The sequence below is a fragment of the Canis aureus genome, chromosome 11 (genome assembly GCF_053574225.1).
Source record: "Canis aureus isolate CA01 chromosome 11, VMU_Caureus_v.1.0, whole genome shotgun sequence".
Lineage (NCBI taxonomy): Eukaryota > Metazoa > Chordata > Mammalia > Carnivora > Canidae > Canis > Canis aureus.
In genome coordinates, this window is record NC_135621.1 from 61056775 (window position 1) to 61083758 (window position 26984).

The 26984-nt window shown below is 36.4% G+C and overlaps 1 protein-coding gene across 3 annotated transcripts in view; it reads right to left on the reverse strand.

Moving 5' to 3' along the window:
- LOC144324185 (uncharacterized) overlaps nucleotides 1-26984 on the reverse strand; it is a 196262-nt gene that overhangs the window by 33988 nt on the left and 135290 nt on the right. Inside the window, exon 1 of one of the 3 annotated variants that reach the window (XR_013389610.1) lies at nucleotides 15044-15141. The exons of the other annotated variants lie outside the window; for them this stretch is intronic. The gene's annotated coding sequence lies outside the window, so the exon portion shown is untranslated. Of the gene's footprint in view, nucleotides 1-15043; nucleotides 15142-26984 lie in introns of those variants that run through there. 3 annotated transcript variants of the gene reach the window in all.

The following is a 26984-nucleotide window of genomic DNA, read 5'->3' on the forward strand; positions in this document are numbered from 1 at the left end:
AGTCCAAACTTGCTGGCTAAGGTCAAGTTTAAACTCTACCATGGAGATACCAGAGACTCAGGGTGACAGTGAACGTTTTGGGGTTTTATAGGGATCTGACCAGAGCTGAGTTTCAAGGATATATACCCGGGAGACAACAATCAAATGCATTTTAGAGAAGAACTTTCTCCAAAGACTCACCACAAGGCTACTGACTAGTTCAGAGATGACATAATGAGGCTACAACTCTAAGAGAGAGAAGAAAAGAAAGGAACAATCACCAAGGAATTGTTGCATGTCAGCACCCAGAGGGGAGCAGCTCTGAAAAGCAGGAGGTTAGGTGAACAGCCCTGGTATGGGAAGGTGACAGTGCTGCTGGAAGGCTGTACAAGGGCAACAGCGAAGATGATGGTGACATTTCTCTTAGATACACTGGTTCAAAGTTCTGGTAAAACCTACAGGTGGAAATGCCTAACTTCTCTTTTTGACTAGAGGAGTGAAATGAAAGCAAGGTGTGACTGTAAAGTAAAATCAGGAAAGAACAAAGGGGAAGGCAAAAAAGAGGGGGCAGACAAGAGGTGGAAGACGGGAAAGCATCTCCCACTACACTACGTACAAGGGATTCTGCACCACCACAGAATCTGCTGTTCCAAGAGAAAAGAAAAAAAGATGTGACTTTACCAAATCACCAAACAGGTTGGCCCTTTCAACAAATCATACAAATAATTAAAACTCTCTGGCAACCACACTGGGGCACAGACCTCTACGCATCACCTACTTTATTACTTCCAAGACCTCAAAAAAAAAAAAAAAAAAAAAAGGAACAAAAAAGAAAGGGAAGAGGGGATGGAGAGAGAGAGAGAAGGGGGAAAAGGGAAGAAAGAAAATAATAGAAAAGATAGATCTGCTTTTCTTTGGTTTTGCTGTTAATGAAGTGGTGAATTCAAATTGTTAGCTCCTAGAAATGACAGGGCTTATGAGAAAGCACATAACTTGCGTACTTATTTCTGATCCAGGTAGATGTCTAATTTTTCAGTATACTGAAATTTAGTTTTTTGTGTTTTCTACTAACTGGCATCCAGGAGGATCTTGATATAAGAAAGGCTACTCAGTGATAGTTCAAAATCTATTTTTAACCTTTCGCTTTATAAGATAACCTGGAAGGTGAAGTTCCTTGATTGCTGCCTGGAAGTCATATGCACCTACTCAAAAACAGCCCCCAGCTTCACCTCCAGCTTCATTCTTCCCAGGATCCTCTCTTACTTATAGGAATATCCTTGGTATCTGCCTTCTTAAAAGAACAATACTGCTTTTCCCATCTAAATTAAAGATTTTCAATGCTTTATTTGCTTTGGTAGTATTTTTTTAAAAGATTTTTCTTTATTTATTCATGAGAGACCCAGGCAGAGGGAGAAGCAGGCTCCATGCAGGGAGCCCGATGCGGGACTCGATCCTGGGACTCCAGGATCACGCCCTGAGCTGAAGGCAGGCGCCAAACCACTGAGGCACCCAGGTGTCCCTGGTAGTATTTTTTCTTTAAACGAAATCATCAGCTTCTGGAACCTTTTTGAAACTTTCTCAAATATTACAAATTTGAGACTGGTGAACAACCACAAATCTTTATCAAGCAGCCATTGACCCCTTTGCACACCCCTAAGCATGAGGTGATAAAGAAATAGTTCAATTCCGCAATTCTTTGCTTGGACTTCCTAATGTAAATTTAAGAGTGATTATATAGCCACTGAAATGAGATTAAAATGAAGCAAAGGCCAGAGTAATTAGGCAGGAAACTCAGACCTCAAATGAAGGTGTTTCAGGCTAAAGTGAGAAAGGTCTTTTATTCCAAGAAGGCTGAGCATGTTTTTTGTTTGTTTTGTGGTAGTAATTTAAAAGACTCTTTTTTTTTTTTTTTTTTTAATTTAAAAGACTCTTGACTTTTCTGCAAACCACCTGAGTGACTGTCTCATTGGTGGGCTCATTCAGGTACCCAGTTGTTTTCCTAAAGTATGGATTCTCCTCAGGAAAATACAAACTGGCAGGTTGAAATTCAAGTCTTTGTTTCTTTCTTGAGGAAAGTTCTTTCCCTGCTAGACAGCATGGAATGGTAGAAGGAGCATAATATTGGAATGAAAAACAAACAAGCAAACTGAATTAACAATCCCAGCTCTGCCCTATGAGCAAGTTTGTGATGGTTCATTCATTCAGCAAATACATGTAATTTTGAAGGTGTTGTGCTAAGCACCAGGGGTGGAAAGCTGCAAATGCATTTCCTACCATTAGGAAAGGCCGACTTAGACTTGGGTGCTATCCACTGTGTTGAGTGCTACAGTAGTTAAAACCATAGGAATGCAATAAAGCCTGTGAGGATGCAGAAGAGGGAACTTTTAGGCTGAGATTTGAAAAGTGAGTAGATACCTGAGTGGGTTCACTTTTATCATCTGTAAAATAAGAGGCACAGTTTCAGTTTCTCCCACAACTGCTTCAAGGTGGTTATTTGTGTAATGCGCAAGTAAAGAGACATAGCCCACGGTCAGGCATCAACTCTCTTTTTCGCTAACCTGGCTGAGAAGTCTGTGCTTATTCCTGGTTGTTCATTTTTCTGTAGCTTTCTTCCCATCTGAAATAAACTTTGATATATCCTATGGAAGAAACTAAGTTTCCCTGGGTTTTGGTTTTGGTTTTGGTTTGCATTTTTGCTTTGAGTTTTTCTAATTGGTATGGATACCTCTTTTTTCCCCCAACCACACTGTAAATTACTACAGGGCCACCCCAATGCTATCCACTTCTTTAGTATCCCCCTGACTGCTTAGCAAAATGTCTGCATATTGTAGGAGCTTAATTAGTGCTCATGAAAGAAAGAGCAGGGGCAGGTATGTAGCTTGTTCTCAACAAAATTATATTGAATTGGATCAACAAGTAGACTAGAAGTAAATACGAAATGACAACAACAAATATTCCAGAGCTGAAAACATTTTATGACTAGCAAGTAGTAACAGTCAGCCTGAAAATTAATTCCCCGTTTATTACCATTTTTGCTCTGATTGGTATCTTTAAAAGTCAGGCTTATTAGCATGCAGGTTTACAATTATGCTCTGAGCTCTGAGCCTTGTAATGTCCTGTCATTTTACCTCTAGGGATTTATGTCTGATTCCTGCTTCGTTTGTGAGTGCCCGTAGGACAGAATGACAGAGCCATTCATGTCGCACCAGTAGATGATGGTGATGATATTATCATTTCCACAATCAGTTTGGTGATGGTAGTTTGAACCTCATCATGTCTAACAGAGACAAAAATAAAGAAATTAATATTTGAAAACTCAGTGTATTGTGTTTAGCATCATTATTGCCACTTTTATGGCAAGTGCTCTGACATTTAAGTGAGTTCCCATTTACAATATTGCCACCATAATCTCCTCATTTTGTAATTGCTTTTGGATACTTATAAGGTTTAATTTCTGATATTACTTCTCAATAAAAAAAAGGAACTCATGTATTAGATTTATGGAAAATTATCTTAGGGATTTTAGATTGTTATTTTAATGTTGGAAGAGCTCAGTGCAGCAATAGGTCCTATTGTCAGCTGCTGTAGCCTGCATGAGTTACATGAATTTCTTGGGCTATACAGCCATGGGGGCTAATTGCATTCTGGGGGTAGCAACTCCTGTCTTGGGGTTGTGGAATAAATGCATAATAAAGTATTCTGAAATGAGCAGTTTATTTCGCTATTCCTAAGAGACCCTTTGACTCTGAGATGGATACAGGACATCTGCCCCAGCATACTTGCCTCTTCTGAAGCCCTGACAGAGAGTGCCACTGAAGTGTGGGATTTTCACTAGCTGGCGTGATGTCAGTCAACTAAGGAATACATTTGAGAGGGCAGCAAACCAAGGCACTGCTGTCTGACAGCTTTGTTTCCACGTGATTGATTGGCCAGGGGATCAACAAGGCAGCTATCAGACATGGTCTAAACATTCAGCTGTAGGACTTGGTGTTTAGGAAGGCAGAAAATTTCCTGTTTGGCCCATGGATTGGAACCCAGTACAGAGACAGAGGTCCCCCCACTACCTACCCACTTTCAAGAACATTCTTAAATTAACTTTATACTTAATATTATTGTAATGGTTTCTGAGCAGCCTTGCCAAAGCTAGGTCTTTATTCTACCCAAAACCATTCAGCTTCATCATCCATAGCAAATACAAAGAAATATTTCCAAAGATCTATAATTCTATAGGGTTCTCCAGAGGATATCTTATTCATCTTTTGGATACAACAATCAATACTTAGCTATTTTCCAGGCTGATGTGAGTACTACCTTAACTTTCAAACAGCTGAGTTAGTTGGTACTTATTTTTTTTTTTTTTGATCACAAAATATGAGTTCTGAGGACACCAAAAGATAGCGGGTTGAAGGCAGAAATTTGAATAAAATTTTTCTTCTGTTGTAAATCCTATAGAAATAATTTTTCCTTGTAGCCTGGCTTCTCTCTACACAATAATCTGTCTACTAAATTCTGGAAATACTATGGATCAAACAAGTCATATAAATACATCTTTGCTCTAACTGTTAAGAAACTAAATTTAGCAAACATTGGGCAGAGAAGGAGAGGAGGTATGTGATATGGTTAAGCAAAAGAATTTTTCTAAATAAATAAAAACGAGGTATTTATTTGCCTAAAACAGGAAAATCTAAGCAATTTGGGAGCCTGTACCATGATTTTCAACAAATCTAGCTCTACGTTTGTTTACCTAACTCAACGTTTTATCCATGTTAGACACTAGAAGAAATCTAGCAAGACAATGGGAAAAATAACCTAATGTCGCCAGTGAGCAATTCGCTAACAACCTCAGGTTTAAAAAAAATTCTTCCTGCTTCTCAGTTAATATTTGAGGATTATAACTATAATCTCTGAATAATCTATTCAATAATTTACATGTAGATAATAGTAAAAATGTTCTGCAACTACCCGTTGAGATAAGGCATCTTCACATTTCAGTGAATAACCAAGGAAAAACCCTGCAGCTTTCAGCTGGCAGTTCAGAGGAAGTTTCTGTTGAGTTTCTGAGGCTGTCAGACTACTATCTCCTCTGCCTGTCCATTTCTATAGCAGCTTTGTTGTGTTTTATGATGATAGTCTCACCCCCTTGAGATCAGCCATAGGAAAGGTACAATAGAAGCATTATTTGTATTGTTTGGTTTTGTATGAGACACACATTGGGAAGCCACTACTTCGTGGAATAGCATTAGCAGGAGGTCTCCAGGGGGCACCTCTTACCAATCTTGCTGGCTCAACCCAAGGCTGAATGACAATAAAGAATGGGAAAAATTAAAAGGAAAGGTGCTTTAATTGAACCTGTATTTGTGGAAATGTGATATAGACCTAGAAAACACCTTTTTTAGTTCCTGGAATGAGAAAGAGGGCTTCTCCAGAGGCCCTCTGCAATGACAGCCAAATCATTACAGGCTAAAACAAATGCCCCCCATTAGCTGTAGATGTACTTCAAAAATTCTTCTGTAAGAAAAATGCTTATTTTTCCATTGACAAATAAAACAAGGTAATGGAAAATACAATAAGAAATAAAGTAGAGAAGATCTAAAACAGGAGTCAACAAACTTTCTCACTTAAAGGGCTTCACATGGTACATGGTCTCTGTTACAACTATCCAACTACCATTATAGCATGAAAGGACTCACAGAAAATAACATGAGCAAATGGGCACAACTTTGTTCCAAGAAAATTTTAGTTCTAAAAATAGGCTAGATTTGACCAAGGAAGCAATACTTCACTGACCACTGATCTAAAATATTTTCTAATCTAGTTATTCACTCTAAAGTTGAAGAAAGGCCGAAAGTAATAAAGGGAGTTAGAAAACACATCCAAAATCCAGATATTTTGAGGTTGAGTCTCTTGCCCCACAGTAACATTGTCATAATGCTCTCATGCCAAACATTGCTTGCAAAACTTGGACGTTAAGTGGAACACCTGAGAGGGCTGGCACCTCAGACTCTTTATTCCTCCAAAACCATGCAAGGAAAGTCATCTTCTCCCCATATTTTAACAAAACACCTTACAGCTGAGGTATGGTGGGAGAAAAACACTGGATTTGGAATTAGAAGTTCTGAATTTGCACCATCGTGGTCTCATTCACCAGGTATGTGTACTCGGGCAAGTCAGAAGGTTCATGGCTTTCATTTTCCTTATCTCTAAGAGTCAATATTTAACTCAGCAGGAATCCTGTCAGGATCAAATGAGAAAATTTGCCTAAAAATCCCTTATTAATTACAAGGGACTAAACAAATATGAGCTAAGTCAATATATCAACAAAATATATAGGTAAACAAATGGCTGCATTTAGGTAAGCTGTGATCAATAGATTATATGATGGATTGTGATAAGCAAACATATAAGTCCCATGTGTGCATAGACCAGGTATTTTACTGTACCTCAGGGCCTCAGATTATATCTCCTAGTCTTGACAAGCACACACTTGTAAATATATTATTAAAATATAATAAATTTCATATATATCCAATCATAGGAGTGTCAGAAAAAAATCCTGTTTTAAAAAAATTTAATAATATACTCTGTAAGGTTAAGGAAGAAGCAGCCTTTTTTTTCTATGTTTGAAAGAATGCTTGTCACTGTGCCTCTCAATTTGGAACACATACAAACTAGTTCTGCATTCACAGATGACTTGGTGAACCAGAGAGTGGGGGAAATTTCTCATGTTAAGGCTGAAAAACAATTCCTAAAACTTCTCCCCACATAGATTCATAATAATTTGCTTCTCTAGAGCCATATTCAAACCAGGGCATGGCTCTCTTCCTTGAGAGGTGTTCTGAGAGGACATTTTGAAGTAGTAAAAGAAAAAACAGTATTGTTATATAATCTGGTTTTGGCGTCTGTTTGTGCTGATCACAGTAAGCATTAGGAAGCATTCTAGAGTCTGCTGATGTTTGCTTTAATCCAACCGTCTTTTTTAGAGTTACTCTATTTCTAGCATTCATTTTAGTTCTCTTCTTTAGTAACTCCAAAGAAGGCACAGGACCTGTTATTATTAAAAGCAAAACTTTCTTATTTGAAGACATATTCTTGCTGCCCATGGCTTCCAACAGTGTCCGTGAGCTCCAAGAAAATCTTTTGGCCTGAACCTTAGGGATCATTGCGATTCTGAGCGCCAATCAACTACCATCCTGACTCCATTGAGATCAATCTAGAGGTACTCTCTACGAGCAAAAGACTTTTAAGAATGAGGAAGTGTTGATAGGGATATAGGAAGAAATGGAAGAAGATAAAAGCAGAAGATATTTCATATTCAAACAGCACATTTTATAAAACAGAACATGAATTCATGAAACCATGTATAACAACCATGTATAACTGGTAGTGAAGAGCCCTGATTTAAAGCCAAACGTACCACTAATGTGTACCTTTCTGCACGTCCCTTCACTATCTGATGTGACTTCCATTTCCTCCCCCTTCTAGAGGGTTTGGACCACATACCCAATCTGCTATCTTTATTGTTTTATGGATTCACAATCCCAGGGATTTTAATAGGTACTTAATACAATGAATTAAAGAAGGTTAAGTGGGAGATTCTCCTCTGCATATCCTAGTGTGATAAAAGCAAGTGCTTAGGCTTACAGACCTAAGTTCTACCTTATAATGTAGGGTTTTGGGGGGTTTTTTGTTCTTTTTTTTTTTTTTTTTTAGTTTTTTTTAACACAGACCTTTGGCTATATAATAACTCTATCATACACATGTAAATGCTCAGATTAGATTCATTGACAGTTGTCTTTCCTAGGGCTTCATTCATTCCAGAGGAGAAATAACCTTTTCTTGATGCCCAAACTATGCCTCACTTCTCCTATCTCTAATGAAAAACTCCTGGTAAAAAGTTGTGTATTGCTTTGATTGGCTGTGAAGAGTGGGTAGCACACAAAAATATATAATGATAGGATATAAAAATCATGGGCTTGGAAAAGTAGTCCATAAAAGACATTATATTTTATACTTAGAAGCAGAATTTTATATCTTATGATAACAGATTATCCAGGCATAATAACTCTTTATACCAATGACGAAAACAATAGACAATATATCTTTATACCATTTATTACATGATCTAAATACTTGGAAACTAGAACAGAATCACCACCAAACAAGTTTTAATGTACTAGGGAAGTGGTTCTCAACTCTGATAGCATAATAATATCATGTTTTTAATGATTGGTTGGTTGGTTGATTTTTTAGAGAAAGATTGATTGGTTGGTTGGTTGTTGATTTTTTAGGAGAGGAAAAGAGAAAGAATGAAGAGCAGAGGGAGAGGGAGAATCTTTAGCTGACTCCACGCCCAGTGTGGAGCCCAACCTGGGGCTTGATCTCACAATGCTGAGATCATGACCTGAGCCAAAATCAAGAGTTGGCCACTTAACTGACTAAGCCACCCAGCCCAGGTGCCCCTCAAGTTTTAATTTTTAAAATAACCAGGGTCCGGCCCCACCCTCCACATCAACAGTTAAATTCCAGGACCTTTGAATGTGAGAGTTGTGTTCCCAGGGGCACTTACAAACACCAAAATGCAAATGGTCCACAGGGAAATTTGCTACCCCACTGCCCCAACTTGTTCTACTTAACAGATGCAAGAAAATATTTGTAGACACCTCACTTTTCCTGTACAAGTCTTCCTTCCTTCATTAGCACATATTCCAATAAGGGAACAATTTCACTTCATTTTTCAAGTTTTCATTGAATTATAGGAAGCATGGGAAGATAAGGCCACTAGCAATTATCATTTTTGGAAGGATAATGTTGCCTGAAAAAAGGCAGTCAGGGAAGCTGCTCCAGGTGGCCTCTGAGACCCCTGGAGATTTTCTCATTTCTCACTAACTCATGTTTTACCATCTGTAGAAAGGAGGCAACATTTGCCTCTGACCACCCCAGAAGAGTGATCTGAGTGAAAATATAATTAAATATGTGAGTTCCTAGGAGTCTTTTTCGTAAAAAAAAGGTATGATGTAAAAATTAAGACATCATGATAGTTACTATGGTTGTCACTACTACTGTTACTTCACTGTTGTACTACAATATCCCTGTCACTCTGTTAACAATCTTCTTGGGACCAAAAGTGACAGGTGTAAAATGATTTTTTTTAATGTCACACTTGCTTTGTCTTGTAAAGAAAAGTCTATGAGGACCTGAGAGGAGGCCAAAAATACAGTATTCTTGTAAGCCAAGTCCCTATACCCTCAGATCTAATGCACACACTCATTATTTCAGCTTCTCCACCCCTTCAATTACCATGTCTTTTCATTCAAATATAATGTAAAGCTTCAGCTGATTTGAATAGTGTTATAAAACACTGGAGGGACTCTCTTTAGAGCATTAAATTGTGTCAGCCTTTCTTGCATCCAGCCTTCCTGAATATCAGAACTATTTCTGTCTTGCTTCTAGAGGACAAGCTCCATTTCATATTTGTCTCTTGCAGAGCCATGGAATACGTGCATCGTAGTAACTGCTGCCATGTGCCATTGAAGGATCCTGTGTTCAGAGTATAGCCCATTTTCCTTACATGTACAATGAAAGAAACTGGACTGAGTTCTTCTATCATCCTTTTACTTCAAATATTATTGTGATTATATAATTATTTCCAAAAACCCAATAGGATGTTTTTTAAAAAGCTGAACTGTGACTAAGATTCAATTCAAAAACAAGCCCAGGGCAGCCCTGGTGGCTCAGCAGTTTAGCGCCGCCTTCAGCCCAGGGTGTGATCCTGGAGACCCAGGATCGAGTCCCACATCAGGCTCCCTGCATGGAGCCTATTTCTCCCTCTGCCTGTGTCTCTGCTTCTCTCTCTCCTCTCTGTGTATTCTCATGAATAAATAAATAAAATTTAAAAAAAAAAAACAAGCCCAATACTACCATCGGCTAAAATAGCAAAGAAATCTCTGAATAGTTTAATGGTGTGTATGGGAACATGGGGGCTTTCCCCTGATACATATTAAAACATATGATAAAATTATGATAATTAAGGCATTGTCACTCTGACCCAAAATATATATTTGTACAATGGAACAGAACAGACAGCACAAAAACTGATTTATGTTTATAAGAGAAGCAGGGAGAAAATGATGAGGATAGGAATTACTATAGTGATTGAAATACTTATCCATTTCTAATTGTTACTCATACTATATAGAAAATATATTTTCCAAGTCAACAAAATTGTTTGCCCATGCTATGGTCACATCTTTAAATTTCTAGATTAAGCTGTACTAGGTATAGTTTTATTTAAAGTAATAAGAATTTGAAAAGACTGCGTTTAACTTTTTTTAACCATAATTATAAGTAAAACTGGTTTATGGTTTTCTTTTTGCATTATTTTTGTATCTAAGTACTAAGAAGTCAATTTTTCATCCCAGAACTATGACTCTTACCTAGCTGAATAGGCAACGACATAGGATGAACTATATTACCCAAAGCCACTTGAGCTGGAAAGTTAGAGTTCAGCAGTGAGACCTGCTGAAAACAATGAACAAGTGTATATTTTAGTTTTCTTTGTACAGGTTAAAACAATTTTGTGAACCAATGCTGTATGCATTGCTGTATGCATATAACATCAAACCAATTTGTTTGTTTGGAAACTAAAACTTTAAGTCATTTAGATTATCACATATATACAAAACACATATAAAAAATAAGTGGATTTTCTTTTTAATTAATTAAATTAATTAACTATTTTAATTACTGACAGAATGTTTATTCCATGATAAAATTCAAGCAAAATAAATTTTGGTAAAAACCCACATTATATAAAGACAAAATTACCGTATAAAAGAATTAATTAACCACTGTGAAACAGTGAGAAATCATAGGGCATAGAGTTCAAAAGATCCGAGCCCAAGTTAAAAACTATAAACTAGTTGCAAAATACAAAATCAACACACAAAACTCAGGTGTGTTCCTATACAGTAACAATGAACAATCCAAAAAGACAATTAAGAAAGCAATTTCATTTATGATAGCATTTTAGAGAATAAAGTACTTGAAAATAAATGTAATGCAGGAGACAAAAGACTTGTATACTTAAACTACAAAATGTTGCTAAATGACATTAAAGAAAATACTGATAAATGTAAAGGCATCCTGTGTTCATAAATTGGAAGACAATGTTCTTAAGATGTCAATACTACTCAAAGCAATTTACAAATTCAATGCAATCTCAATCAAAACCCCTATGAAGGGATGCCTGGGTGGCTCAGCGGTTAAGCATCTGCCTTCGGCTCAGGACCTGACCTCGAGTTCCAGGACTGAGTCTCACGTTGGGCTCTCTGCATGGAGCCTGCTTCTCCCTCTGCCTATGTCTCTGCCTCTTTCTGTGTCTCTCATGAATAAATAAATAAAACTCTTTCAAAAAACAAAACCCTATGAAGTTTTTTGAAGAAATAGAAAAATACTCCCTAAAACTCATGTGGAATCTCAAGGAGCCACAAATAGCCAAAACAATCTTGAAAACAAAACTGGAGGTCTCAACTTCCAAATTTCAAAACCTGTTACAAAGCTGAAGGCATCAAAATAGTGTGGTACTGGCATAAAGACAGATGTTTAGACAACGAAATACAACAGAAAGCCAGAAATTAGTCCTTATATATGGGATTAAATGATTTTTGAAAAGGATAACCCAGACCATTTGATGAGAAAGGATAGTCTTTTCAATATTTGCAAATCATATATCTGATAAAGAACTAATATCCAGAATATATAAAGAACTCACATAACAATAAAAACATCATCTCAACAACAATAAAAACCAAATTAGAAATAGTTAAAGGACTTTAATAGACATTTCTTCGAAAAAAGGATATATAAATGACCAATAAGCATGTGAAAAGATGCTCAACTTCCTGATCATCAGGAAAATGCAACTCAAAACTATAATGAGATACCACTTCACATGCATTAGGATGGCTACTACCAATAAAAGAAAACAAAATAAAAGGATAAGTTGTTATCAAGGATGTGAAAAAATCAGAGCCCTTGTTCTTCACTGTGGGGACATAAATGATACTGTCATTGTGAAAAACAGTATAGTGGTCCCATAAAAAAGTATACATAGAATTACCATATGATCCAGCAACCTCACTTTTGGGGATTTACCCAAAATAATTGAAACAGGAACAGGAACAGATATTTGTACACCAATGTTCATAGCAGCACTATTCACAATAGCCAAAAGGTAGAAACATTCCAAATGTCCACCAAAGGAAGAATGGACAAAAAAAATGTGGCATATCCATACAAAGGAATGTTATTCAGTCTTTAAAATAAATGAACTTTGAAGACATTATGCTAAGTGAAATAATCCAGACACAAAAGAACAAATACTCTACAATTTTACTCATATGAGGTACTTAGACTAGTCAAATTTATAGAGGCAGAAAATAAAATGGTGGTTGCCAAGGACTAAAAGGAGGAGGAAATGAGTATTACTGCTTAATAGATACCGAGTTTCAGGTTGCGAAGATGAAAAAGTTCTGGAGATTTATGGTAGTGATGGTTGCTCAACAATATGAATGTATTTAATGCCACTGAACTTTGCACCTAAAAATGGCAAAAATGGTAAATTTCATGTATATTTTAACACACACACACACACACACACACACACACACACACAACTCTAAACTGCTTGAGGCCAGGGAGTATGTCTTACTTCTTTACATATAAAATGCTGACTAAACATCACAGCCACTGGTATCAAATGGAGCAGATTTTGAAACCTAGCCTTTTCACTTACTATCTATTGGAATAGTAATACTACCTTCTCAAAACCTCTGTTTCCATATCTATAAAATGACAGCTGCATTACCTACCTTGTGAGCTGACAAGAAGGATAAACGGGTAGTGTGTAAAGAAAACCACTTACTTATGATGCTGACAAGTGGTAGGTATCAAATTATTCTTATCCTGGAACTCAGCATGACTGACACAGTTCTCACCTCTATATGACGAGGTATGGTGTTGCCTTGATTTTCTGTCCATACAGTGGGAACTATGTGGGCTATATCACAGAGTTGCTATGATGATTAACTGAGATTTTGAGAAAATGTTTATAAATTACAGGACTATATAAAAATAAGATATTCCACTGCAGAACAATAAAATACGTTTTAAAATAGTGCAAAATGTGTTTTCAAAAAAATACTTGTATTTGCCACAAAGAACATTTTTCAACATTGATTTTAAATGTAAAAACATATTTCAAAAGAAAATATGCAGGAGCCTCCAAACCTGGAATTACAATATTCAGGTCTCCCAGACATATATGGAAAGACTGATCACCCACACACAAAATAAACACATATTTCATGGTGGCACTTATACTTGTAAAAAATAACCCAAATACTTATCATTCTGAAATGACTGCTTACACTCATGACCAAGGGAAAACTACCTCTGCTTTCATCGATTACTCAACCTCAAAGAGATCTTCTTGAAAGAGCCAAAGCCCCCACAGCTGAGTGAAATTAGATGTTCAGTGATCAACTGAGGGCCTCTGCTTTTCAAAGGCAGCATTTTGGAGGTTTTCCTCTATCTAGAAGAAACCGCTGGCAAGAAGAGGCATTCTTTACTTGCACCTTCTTCTTCAGGGCAGCAGAGGGCACTCCAACTCCACGAGAGATAGAGCTCTCAGCCCCCTCAGCTTGCTTTACCTTCCTGGCCTTGCTGACTAAAGACCTAGGAAACCCAGACCAGCAGAACTCCCCTGTTCTCACAACTAAATTCCACTGAGAACCTAGTTCCATTCCCTGAGAATCATCAGTACACTTAAAAGGAGTAAATGGAGATTTTGTGAAAGGAAATTTTGCGGCACACTACACAGTGGGCTGCCTCAGGCCTGATCAACAACTTCCTCTCACACCTCTTACATCCCAAAGACAGTCAACAACTTCTGTGGCAGAAATTGTGAAGGGGCAACCAACACTTCCTCCTGTCCATAAGCCCCAAAGAAATTCCACTCAGGAACATTACATTCTAGCCAAATAGCATGGAACTGGCCGCCTGGCTGAGGAGTGGCACCAGTTCTATGTATCACAGGTAAAGGGAGCAGGATGGGAGAGCTCACGGCACATTGTTGGAAAACGTTGGGGCAACATGTCCAAAAGCAGTGGCCCCATGAGTCTTGACCAAGATAAACAGTCTTCTTCCTTAAAATGTATACGTGGATAGACATTTCTGAGACTAACTTAGGTTGTGCAAAGAAACTCTCCTGCCTTCTAAAACAATGCACTGAAAAATCACAAAACAATTTTAAAAAAATGAATTAAAGAGGAAAGGTTTCAGAGGTTGCCTCCCCCCCCCCCCAAAACCCAGGTATGATGTTACCTGCCAGATTCCCTTCATTCTATTCATACTGCTTAGGAACCTAGATAATTTTCTCTCAGGCCATCTGATGAGGACTTCCTTTCTTCTGTTTTCTCTGTGGCCCATCCCCATTTTCTTCATCCTATTTGTGTCATCCAGTTCCTTCAGCCAATATGATATACATTCTTTCCAGATCAGCCAAGCATCACAAAGAAATAAAACAACCATCCAGATTTAAATCTACATTAGCTAATATATCATTAAAGTCACCTTGCCTCCGTGCCTTTGCCAAAACTGTGAAATTTACATGGAAGGAAACTCATTATAATGCCCTTCCTCAGGTGATTTAACAAGCTTCAGAAAATGGGTGTGTGTGTGGAGGATATGACAAATTGTTGGGTCGTTCAAGGCATTGTCCTTTAGGTGTCAAAGCAATTGGTGTGCCCTCCAAATGGGCCTTAAAATGATCAAGTTTGAACCAAGTTCAAATCCTGACTCTGATATTTTTCTTTAACTTATGTTACCTACAGGACATAACTTCTCTGAACCTCCATATTCTCAGATATAAAAATTAAAATATGGACAATGTAGGATTGTTAAAATGACTTATAGTTCAAATTCGTATTTGAACAACATCCCTGGATGCTCAGTAAACCTGACATTCTTCCTTTGATTAAAGCAATCAATTAAATGTTATACTTACTTTTGAGCACTTGTGTGTGTTTCCGGCCTAGGGGAAGTTCAAATTCTTCATTTCACTCTCTCCATTTCAGGATGCCCAATGTCAGCAAGCTTCATGGGGGGGGGGGGGGGGGGTTAAGGGGGGTGGAGATATATTTAGCTACAAATTATCATTCTTTTTGTTCCTGAAGACTACAGAAGAGGCTTCTTTTATCTATTTGGAAAATTTTCCAGTGTCTCTGAAAATGAACAAACAGACCCAAGGAAAACTGACAAAGAACAACCTGACTTAACAAGATTTGTGTAGAAGGCTTTGGTGCAAGACTCTCAGCATTTCTAAATCATACTGCACATCTAGGTTTCTTTCCAAATAGTATATTGATTACTTGCAGCCAAATTGTGGTCTTTCAAACAGCATGTTCCTTTATCATGGAACCAGCAGTTTCAGATTCCATAATGGAGAGCTACATAGTTTATAGGAATTGATATTCAGAATACGACTTTTTAGTTTGAAGCTGAATAATGATAGATGTGCGTGGAGCCTGGTTGCTTGCTGGGAAAAAATAGTGCATTTCAAGTTTCCATATTTTTGCCAAGGGAAACAGCACCTTATGCATTCTTTTAGGAGAGAAAAATCTTTCCATCTATCACACCAGTTTAGAAGACCTAATTCTAGAAACGTCATTGTAAAAGTTTCTTCTTTCCTGGGGATGGCTACTCAAAACTAAGCAAACAGTTGTAAATTCACCTTTCATTCCAAGAAAATCATTTGTTCCATACTATACGTATGGAACATACACACTGTTAATTCTGTCTTTAATGGTCAATTTGGGATTAGGAAAAATGGTCATGGAAAGAAAGTGTCACCTAGTTTTCCATGATGGGTTCCGGAATACGTGTACCATTCTAAGTTAAATGGAGACTTTTTGGCCATATTTACTATCTTTTAAAGTAGAGATCAAGTAATCTGCATTATTTTTATTTCATCCACATTATTTGTAAAGTATCGGGAATGACATACCTGCTCTTTTCCTCTCTTGAGAAAACAATCTTTTTCGAGCTTTCGTTCAAATATAAATCCTAAAGTTAGTCTTTAAATTTTCATAAAATATTTTGGAATATATTTTTATTTTTTTAATTTTAATTTTTATTTATGATAGTCACAGAGAGAGAGAGAGGCAGAGACACAGGAAGAGGGAAAAGCAGGCTCCATGCACCGGGAGCCCGACGTGGGATTCGATCCTGGGTCTCCAGGATCGCGCCCTGGGCCAAAGGCAGGCGCCAAACCGCTGCGCCACCCAGGGATCCCTGGAATATATTTTTAAAAATAAACTCTCTGATAATGGCACAAACACCTTATATCCTGCCCACGTTTTTTTCTTTACAGAGATTCTAAACTTTAGTGATTTTTTAATCAAAATAGCCTTTCTGCTTCACATCCCATTAAATATGAATTTAAAAGAAAAGACAGAAGAAGTATTTTATGTAAATATCTAGAATGCATAGAATCTGAGAGTTTTCTTCCATAGTAGCTTCCTGAGCAAAATATAGTCAGTTTGGTAAGACAAATTGCTTACCTACTGCACCAGAATATAAAGGAAATGTCCTGCTCTGTCAGGTAGAAATGTATGGGGAGAATGTGTACTGCTTATGACACAGGAAACAGTTCAATTTACTGGTTCTATATGCATGTGCTGCTGTAAAAGCTCTATTTCTTGTAATTTATTACAATATCATAGAATTAAAATTTTGGATGTAACTCTGTGAGACTCTTCAATTTGAGACTACATCAATCTACCTTGATCCCTCTCTTCTCTCAAGTTCTAGAATGGGATATCATGCACTTTGATATTTCAAATTTCATTCAAACAATTCCATATATTTTGGCTTACACTTCACAAAGATTGTATATTTTTTGTGTACACAGACTCACAAAATTTTGTGTTTTATAGATGGTCATAGTTTCTAAAAAAAAGTGACAAACATAGAATAGGATATCCAAACACATTTTTTCTTAATAAATTGTTTTAGGAAATGTTATTGAATGTAAATAAGATTTTTGAAGTCAGAATGATTTTGTGATGCTATTAATATAAAGAAATCATGAAAAGTTATTTGCCAGATACAGTCTACTCACCACAGTTAGCTTTCACCCGTTCACGGTGCCCTCCCCCTACACACACACACACACACACACTCGCACACATATACTTATGAACCTTAGGAGAGAAAAGAAGGAGGGTCCATCCTGCTTCCTTACAAATTCTGAAAACAGTAATTTTACAAACTCAAAAATCATTATTTTTCTTGAGTATAATCATTAATTTTCAATGATGGCTCTGAAGAAATCTATAAAACTACCTAGGTGATGATCTTGAAACCAAGTTATCAAAAACGCATAGATTAGGAAGCCAAGATACCTAAGTTTTGAAATTAATAAAAATCCTTGATAAAGTTTGCACACTCCAGTATGCAACTGTAAGTGGAGATTACCTCCAGAACAGTCTCATTAATTTTGTGGAAGTACATAGACTGTATTTAAAGTTTAATTTTGTTAACCTTGACATATTTGTTTTATCACATTAGAATAAAAGAATATGGTTTAGTGAAAGTGGAAGGGTTTTTTTTGGTAATTTCAGAATTATGCAGTGTCTCAAGGTCTGTAAGATCATAAACATCTATTAAAATAAAGATATTTTTACCTAAACTAAGCGATCAATTGGTTAATAGTTCATCTTTACCTTTAAAATTCAGTAAATAAAAAAAAAATGTCTGATTTGCTTCTCACAGAGGAGACAGCCACTTAAGCATAATAAATTACACAATAATTTTTTGAACCTGTGAATTTGAAATTGCAACTGTTTTTGAAGAATACCATATGAGGATTAGGGAATATCCTATTTTAGGAACTAAGTGGCAAGTACTGTATGCCAAGGCAAAAGAAAAGCAATCTATACGAAATTAATTTGGCTTTAAAAAGCAGGAGTGAGGGTAAAATTGAAATATGGAGAGTCAAGGAGTTTTCAGCTCCAATATATATATACCTTTTTAGCACCCCCCCCACACACACAGACATAATCACTTAAAAAAAAACAACTATTACCTAAATTTATTTTAAAATTCACTTTTTAAAGCAAGGATGATTCTGTACTAGACTGGATTCTTCTGGAAATAAACATGAGTAGTGGCTATTTCACCCAGCAGTCTCCTTTATCACTTCTCAAGAAGGAAAGTTGACAGACTTTGTATCTGCAACGTAATTAGCTTGCAGAGGTAGGATCATAATGAAAGCAAAATTTACATTATTACAGCGTTGTGATCACTTGCTTATTCTAACTAGAATAAAAAGTGAATTCCACTATGTACATGCAAAGATTTATTGAACCCGTTTTCTAATATTTTCCCTCCAGAAAAGCAAGAGTGTGATTAGCAAGCTGGAACACCAGAAATGGTCCCTCAGTGCAGAGTTCCCATTCTGTGTCAGTGGGATCAAAGAAAGAGGAAAAGCTCCAAAACAAACAAAGTTGAGTGTTGTCTGGCTACCATAAACTGAGCAACTCGTTTCTACTGCCAAGTTGCAATTAAATTGTATTTAGGAGAAGTTACACATTGTTCTTAGAAATCATACTAATAATAATCCTGTCAATCAAAATTCCTGAAACTGAATTGAAAGCTCTTTGTTGGGTCTCACCATCAAGGATGAGTTGCAGGTGAAGAATTATTGATAGCCAGATGCACAGACTACATCTTTAGATCCTCTGGCCTAGGGTCATGAAGGTGAGGGAAGCAAAATAATGCAGTTCTCATCTAGCAATAATGGACTTGCCAGAATTTAAAACAAAACTTTCCTTCCAGCTACTGCTTTCATGTCAGAGAAATAAAATACAACTACAAAATTTAAAGCTTTGTGTGTCTAACCCTTTCTGACCCCTTTTACATTCAGTTATTAATAATAATAACTTTGATAATAATGCTTATGCCCAGGGCTGGAATGAGGGTTAATTAGTTAATATTTATAAAGCTTTCTGAAAATGAAAAATACTATTTAAACACTAAGTATATTCCTTTCTTTTCTCCTTTCACCCTTTACTTTCATTTCCTTCTTTTATCACAGATCAATTTTTTTTTCCTGCCTGGCTAATTTTTTTCATGGGTTATATTTTCTACTCTTTTTTCTGTTCTTGCCCTTGACTCCACATTGATCCCTATCACTGGCACACTTCAACCTTACCTTTGCTCTTCTCTCCTCCAGAGCTGTAGGCACCTCGTTCTCATTTCATTTTTTTCTCTCTGGTTCCTTTATTCCCTCCTCACTCTCATCTTTTGCCTGTATATTCATCCTTTTCATTTTCCTCATTTTTTTAACATCAGTAAAATATTAGAAGTGATACAGCTGTCAATTAAATTTTATCCCCATGTTATGGGCTATTGAGACCAAGAAGTAGGTAACTCCAATTGGTTGTCCCCAGTGCTTTCCTACTAGATAGTAAATTCCATGAAATCATAGACTGTGACCATCTAGAAGAGTTCTCCCTTGTTTCCTGCAGAATCTCAATAAAATATTGCTTCTAATAAATCCCTCCACTCTAGGAGCTTTTAAAAAGTCTTGATGATACCGTGAGTTTTCAAAAGGCTTATCAGCAGGGCATAAGTATAGTATACCAGGTTTTAGCTGGTTTCACGTACATGTTTCCTATTGTAAGTGCAAATTCTAAATACTTATTGGATAACAATAAAGAAATTGGAATTTATCAATTTATCATCCCCTTTCTAAAAGTAAAAGTATAGAAATAAGGCAGCTATCCCCTTAGGCTTATACAAAAAAATTTCGTTGTAGTTGTAAGGATCAAGCAATTTTTATGATATATTTTAATGATATATTTCAAGAGATTCTATTGTTTGAGAGCTTTACTCAGATCTTAGAAATAAGATGCCAGACATTGAAGACTTATTCAGGTAATAATGATTCAACTAGTTGCTTCTTAATTATTCTCACTCATCAAAATTCCTATATACATTGTCATCTAAATGATCTAATTAAACACTTAAACATTAGATCTGAGTGATCTAACTGAGTGATCTGAGTGATCTAACTGAGTGATCATGTTATTACTGATAACATGATAGTAATCATGATATTACTGATATAATATATATCATGATATATGATATGATATATATCATGATATTACTGATAGTAATCATGATATTATCGTAATCATGATATTACTGAGGTAATAATGATTCAACTAGTTGCTTCTTAATTATTCTCACTCATCAAAATTCCTATATACATTGTCATCTGAATGATCTAATTAAACACTTAAACATTAGATCTGAGTGATCTAACTGAGTGATCTAACTAAATCATTAACTAAACATTGCTATATTCTTGCTCAAATGCCTTCAGGACTTTCCAATTGCTTAGAAAATTCAAAGCTTACCAGTTAAGACCTGCAAAATCATTCCTCAGCTTACATTTTCAAGTCAAATCAAATATTTAGTAAACATATACTATATGCTATTTTAGGTGCTATTGGGCTACATCTTCTGATGTGTCTGCTTGATGATCATAGGAAGTACTTATGGAGATCATAAGAAGTATAAGCCATTATATTTAAAACCAAAACACCCAGCAGAACTTGGTATGGGCCTTCTGTTCAGCTATACTCATCCAAACTCTTATTGCCTACCAACCAGTTATTAACTGGTTTAACAACATCTTCTGCATTTTCTAAGATCTATGCAATTTCATAAATCCAGTATGAACCCCTGCCATTCCTCTCTGCCTTTTAAAAAAGTTTTACACTGGGATGCCTGGCTGGCTCAGCGGTTGAGCATTTTCCTTTGGCTCAGGGTGTGATCCTGCGGTCCCAGGATCGAGACCCACATCTGGCTTCCTGGAGCCTGCTTCTCCCTCTGCCTGTGTCTCTGCCTCTCTCTCTATGTCTCTCATGAATAAATAAATAAAATCTTTAAAAAAAATTAAAAAGTTTTACAGAACCTTTAGTGATTGTCCTTTATCCTATAATTATTGCCCTGTACACTTATTTTGGTGCTTAATCAAGCATAGTCTTGTTTTATTTACTCAACAGATAGATATTAAATTCCTACCATATTTAGGAAACTGTGCTATGTTTTGTAGAAGCTGTGGAAATGTATGAAACAGTTGCTGCCATTAAGGATATTTATCTTCTCAGGGATATAAATAAGGAAGAAGGTGTATTAAGTAAAAATGAAAGACTTAAATTAAATACTATGTATTTAACTGTGAACAGATGACAAAGGAAACATTTTCAGTGGGGAGTGAGTAGGTAGTTTTCCAACTGGATATGTTACTGATGAATAAAGAACAGAGGCTGTTTTAAGCAGATGTATTAGTTACCTACTGCTGTAAAACAAATTACCCCAGAACTTAATGGCTTAAAGCAACACACTTGCCTTTGTGACTTCACAGTTTCTGTGGATTAGGAATCTGGGTACAGTGCCATTCAGTATCTCTGACTTAAGGTAGCTCATGAAACTACAATCAAGCTGTTGGCTATGGCTGCAGTCTCTCCGAAGGCTTGCAACTCCAAGATCACTCACCTGGTTACTGGCTAGTCTCAGTCCCTTGCAATATGGGCTTTCCACAGGATTACCTTATGACAAGGCACTTGACTCCTCGGGGTGAGAGATCCAGAGAGACAGAGAGACAAAGACAGAAAGCAAGTATATCCAAAGCAGAAAGTCAAACTTCATAACCTGATTTCAGAATCGACATCGTATTACTTCTGCCATTTTCTATTCATTATAATCAAGTCACTAAATCCAACCCACACTGAAGGTGAAGAGATTATACAAGAATATGAATATCAGGAAGTAGGGATTGTTGGGACCATGTTAGAAAATGACTTCCACAGCAATGATGATAATACAGTGAAAGGGCAAGAACCAAAATATTTAGGCAATGGTAAGCAGTCCAAGGTGACTAGATATGTCACAAGAATATGGAGAGTTCTGATATTACTGAAGAGTCTGATTTTATGGAGCTACTGAAGCAATGTTGACAATATCTACAAGAATACTATGATCAGGGTGGCTTTTTTAAAAATTTCAGTTCATTGCATTAAGAAGCACGAATTTGAGGTATGAACCTCTGAATAAAGTTATAGTTAAGATATTTACATCATAGCCAAAACATTACATTCATTTGAAATGAGAATTATTCTGAACTGTAAAATTTTATTATATAACTTCTTATGCATAATATATAGCTTATCTACCCATTGAAACTAAATCTTAAAACAGTGATTGGCTATGGCTTTGTATCCCCCATTGTATCTAGGAGTGCTCCATAAATATTAGTCGAAAAACAAAAAGCAGGAAAAGGATCATGAGAAAGTAGTATTCCAGAAGGGAGAAGAGTTTCAAGAAAGATGTGGTCGATTTTCTCAACACCAAGTATTTGAGTTGTAACTGAAAAGAGATGCCTAGATGTAAAAAGTGAGATATTTTTCCAAAAGCAGTATCAGCAGGGAGATAATGTAGAACCCAACCACAGTGAACAGATGCAGAGCAGAGAAATGGAAGAACCCAGGATAGACTTTGTTTGCAGGGAGTTTGGTGGGTGCTGGGGAAAAAAGAAAGTATTATAGTAGCTAGGAAAAACTGTGGTTGAAGTAAGCGAATACTTGAGCACATTTTTTGGCTGAAAGGAAGCAGTTAGTGGAAAGGGGAAGAATTTAAAGAGTTGTGAGAGGAGAAAGACTTTATGGTGTAAGTCTCAGAACAGACAGAAAGGAATGAGGTTTAAAAAAAAATGCACAGATGGTGGCATTAATCGTGGAAAGGCACAGGAACAACTCTTCCTCCAAAAGACAGGAGGAAAATGTGTGTTATATGTGAGAAAACATTTTTAATTTACACAGTCCCATAACAAAGTCTCTGCTATCAAAATGATCGAAATGATTATAAAGACCATGATACATTCTGGCTTGTGGGTCACAAATAGAGATAATCTAAGGGTACAATTAGGTATACGCAAGGTAATATAAAATGAATCCACAATAGTCTCTTTTGTCTAGTATTTTTTGTTTCATTTCATATACTTCTGCCTGATGGGACTTTATGGAAAACCTATTCTCATAAAATAAACAAAGTACTCATAGAGTTTTATGTTAATGTTCGGTCAAGTGACATAAAAAGAACGTTCTTTTCCCATAGATCATCAAGAATTCTATTTAATGAATATCTGAGCTCCTAAAATATGAAATGCATCAAGTGAGAAAATGTAGAAGGGACAAATACAAGAACAAGGAGTGCTTTCCTTTGAGGAACTTAAAATAGAGAAAGGAGGGTGACAAGTATACAAATTCCCTTGAAGCAGAATAGATGGCATAGAATACTCAGTAACAAATTCATGAGAATTCAAAGAAGGTAGAGGCGGTCCACAGGTATGGTCATGAGGAAGTCTTCATGATAACAATTTACATGGAATTGGCATCCATATAAAGCTTTCAAGAACAATAAAGAAAAAGAATACTCAGGTATCCAAAAACATGGATAAAGACATGGAGGTGAAACGTTACAGAAAATGTTGAGAGAATATCAAGTATCGCAATTAGCCTCAAAGGTAGGGGCACAGCTGGAGATATGCCTGGAACCTCTGAGGCTATAATAAATGGGGTTTTCATCAATGAGTCAATAGATTAAAATCTATGTTTTAGGAAGCTCAATCTAGTGGTGATATGCTTTGCAGTAAAAAAAATAAAAAATAAAAAAGACATGGAGAATTCAGTTGACAACCTGTTGCAATAATCCAGACAAGTAGATGGGAACATAAATGGAAACAATGGAAAGCCTCAGTAGGATGCAGGAGGCATTGGAAGGTGAAATGAAAAGGATAAAGCAAATGACTGGATGTGAGGGTGATGAGGGAGTGCCAGGAATGAATCCAACAGTTTTCAGTTTTATTGCCTATGCTGCCAAGAATTCTTAGAGTTTGGAAAATGGATAGTCTCCAAGAATAGCAATTTAAGGGCAGTATAGAGCAGTTTGGAAGTCAATGCATACTTCAGAAAGTTTACTCTTTGAACCCGAGAGTTAGATAATGGCCTGAGAGAGAGGAAGAAGCTACAAGGGTTTTAAAACATCTACAAAGGATAAAAGCAACAGAATTCTTTGGAATGTGGGCTCTAACAAAAGACATGAGAAGGAAGAGGAGAAAAATATTGCTGTAGTATTTTCGTCCTACTGGCACCATAACGAGCAGAATGCTAGAGCTAGGAAATAAAGCTAAAGCTACTCCATAGTAGGTACTGGTGGCAAAATGTGGTCAACTTCTGTAAGAAAAAAAAAAGATACTTTGCCAGAACATTCATTCCTTGGCAAAATTTTCCTCTAATATCAAGTATCAACTCTTCAGGATCAAGGACCTTTATGGGAAACCCTGAAACATCTTTAGCTTGTTCCTAATCAGGGAGAACAGCATAAAGCCATACAGAACCCTGAATTATAATAAGCACAAATCAACGAGTGTAAGATATATTATTCATCTCCCTGGTAAAAAATGCAGCAAATAGGTTCTCTGTCCTGCCATTCTGCATTTTGAAGTATAAAGACTCATCTCAAATGAGACCCTAACTTTTTTTTTTCATTCTCTTTTTTCTTTTCCTTAAATCAGCAAGTCCACCACATAGGCTCTTGCTGATATTAGAGACATATGTCTCTTAATCCAATGGTATATGAATTATAGCAGTAAATGGCTTTGAAAGTGCATCGAAAGCAAAATATGGAAATTCCCACCCCACTCTCCCAAGAGAATAGGATGAGCAGTCATGTTTGTGAATTCAGAGAATGCTACTCTTTGTTCAGAGACAGCATGTATATAATTGTTTCTCTCTTTCTCTCTTTGAAGTATTTTTTTTTAAATGTGAAACCTCAGACATACTCAAGGACAGCTTGCCAGGTTGGTCAAGAACACCACTATATCTACATATTCACTAGGTCATAAATCTTCTATACTTTGGCTATGCATACATGACATATGACCCTATTTCTCCCCTGTGGTAGCTTACTCAGAGACAATAGAGGTCTATGAAAGCACAGTGCTTCCTTCACAGGAAATATTTCACACATACCTCTGCACCTACCGACACATCAAGTTACTGAGGTACAGTGTGGAAAAGAGTGTAACATTAATTCTCTTAAGTAGACTAATTTGACTCAAAGAAGCAAGAAAATTTACTTACATATTTGTTAATACAATAATGCTATCTACATGTTTCTAGACTTTGGTTATGTTTTCTAAGGGCTAATAAGCAGTTTTCTGAATTCTTCTGGTCTTTAGTTCAATCTGTCTATCAGACATTAATTAGTTCTATAGCAATCTCTCCTGGCTGTCCTGTGGAAAGGCAGCAAAAGTAAAAAAACAGTTGGGATGACAAAGGAAATACTTGCCTTCATTCTGACCAGAAAAATCTGTCATTAATAGAAGGTTCAACATTCAGATCTAAAGCTCATTTCTCTTTCTCATGGGAAAAGACACAACTATATTATGAACATGAGCCACATTACCAGTGAATTGAGAGATGTTTATTTGGCGCTTTTTCCACTAATACTTATAAAACAACTAGGTATAGATCTTTTGGGTTTGCTTAAGTTCACTGGAGAAAATGACACTTTTAATAAATATGCCAAGCAATTCCGTGAAAAGGGACTTCCATGCTATGGGTACCATTCATGTTTTCCAAAAATGTAATCAGAAAAAAGGAAAACTAATGTAGTGTTATTACTTCTAATGTTTCCCCATTTCACTGAATTACAGTGTCTACTCAAAAAGTGGCTTTCATTTCTCATGTTTCATGTATTTTTAGCATTTCTTTTTCTCAGTCTTTCGGTGTATGTTGAACTACTCAAGGTTCTCGGTTGCAACCAAAAAAGTCAAATTTAGCTAATGTAAACAGAAAATAAATTATTGGAAGGGCACACAGGGCCTTATGTAATTGATATGCCAACTGGAGAATTAGCTGGGAAACTGGTATCTAGGAACCATAGGAGGTAGGTGGGTAGGTAGCAGAGAATACCACCATGTCACATCACAGGGGTGGTCTGGACTTAATTTCACTCCACTCCAGCACCATGGTCAGTCACCGATTAGGCCCAGGATCTTTATATCATCATCTAGATTCAAAATCCCAGGATGGAGCATCCAGTCAATGGCATTTTACTCAATGAGAATGAAGAGAGACACTGGACCTTACAGCATCTTTACTGGGAAGTAAGATTCTTCCTGTCAAGACTCACACAAAAGAGTAATTCAACTCACGTAGGTCAGAACTTCACATGTTGGGCAAGCAAAAAACATGGCAATTTCCATTATGCATGCTTCAAGAATTATACTCTAAATATCACATAATCATATCTCTATATAGTAAGCATATTGAAATTTTTAAATTTGGAGAATAGGACAGAGGGAAATGTATTGAATGTTCCTTTTAGAAACTTCGTTATCAAATAAAGTATAAATCGGTCAATATGTTTCTGTCCTACAAGGCCTAGAAAGAGAAAGTATATCCCTCCATCTTTTTATAAACTTCTATTTTCAAAAAGCATCAGTGTATTTATTAACAAATGCTATTTTAACACTAAAAAAATGCAACATCAAGCTACTTCTATGGAGAAGTTACTTTTATGCCAAACACCATTCTAAATGTCTTATATATATTAACTAACCTGGATTTATTCATTTTATTTAGTATAGTTTCTAGAGGTTTCTGAAATCACTTTTGAGAAAATAAGCTGAGATAATATTATTAGCAACCATATGTCTCCTCAAATGCTGGAAAAATCTAGAACCACCCAAATACCCCATGCTAAAACTGGTTCTTAAAAAAATAACATCATTTTCTGGAAAACTGAAGGGAAAGAGATTCTTATTTCATAATGCACATTTGTTACCCTAGCGCAGATATGACTATAAT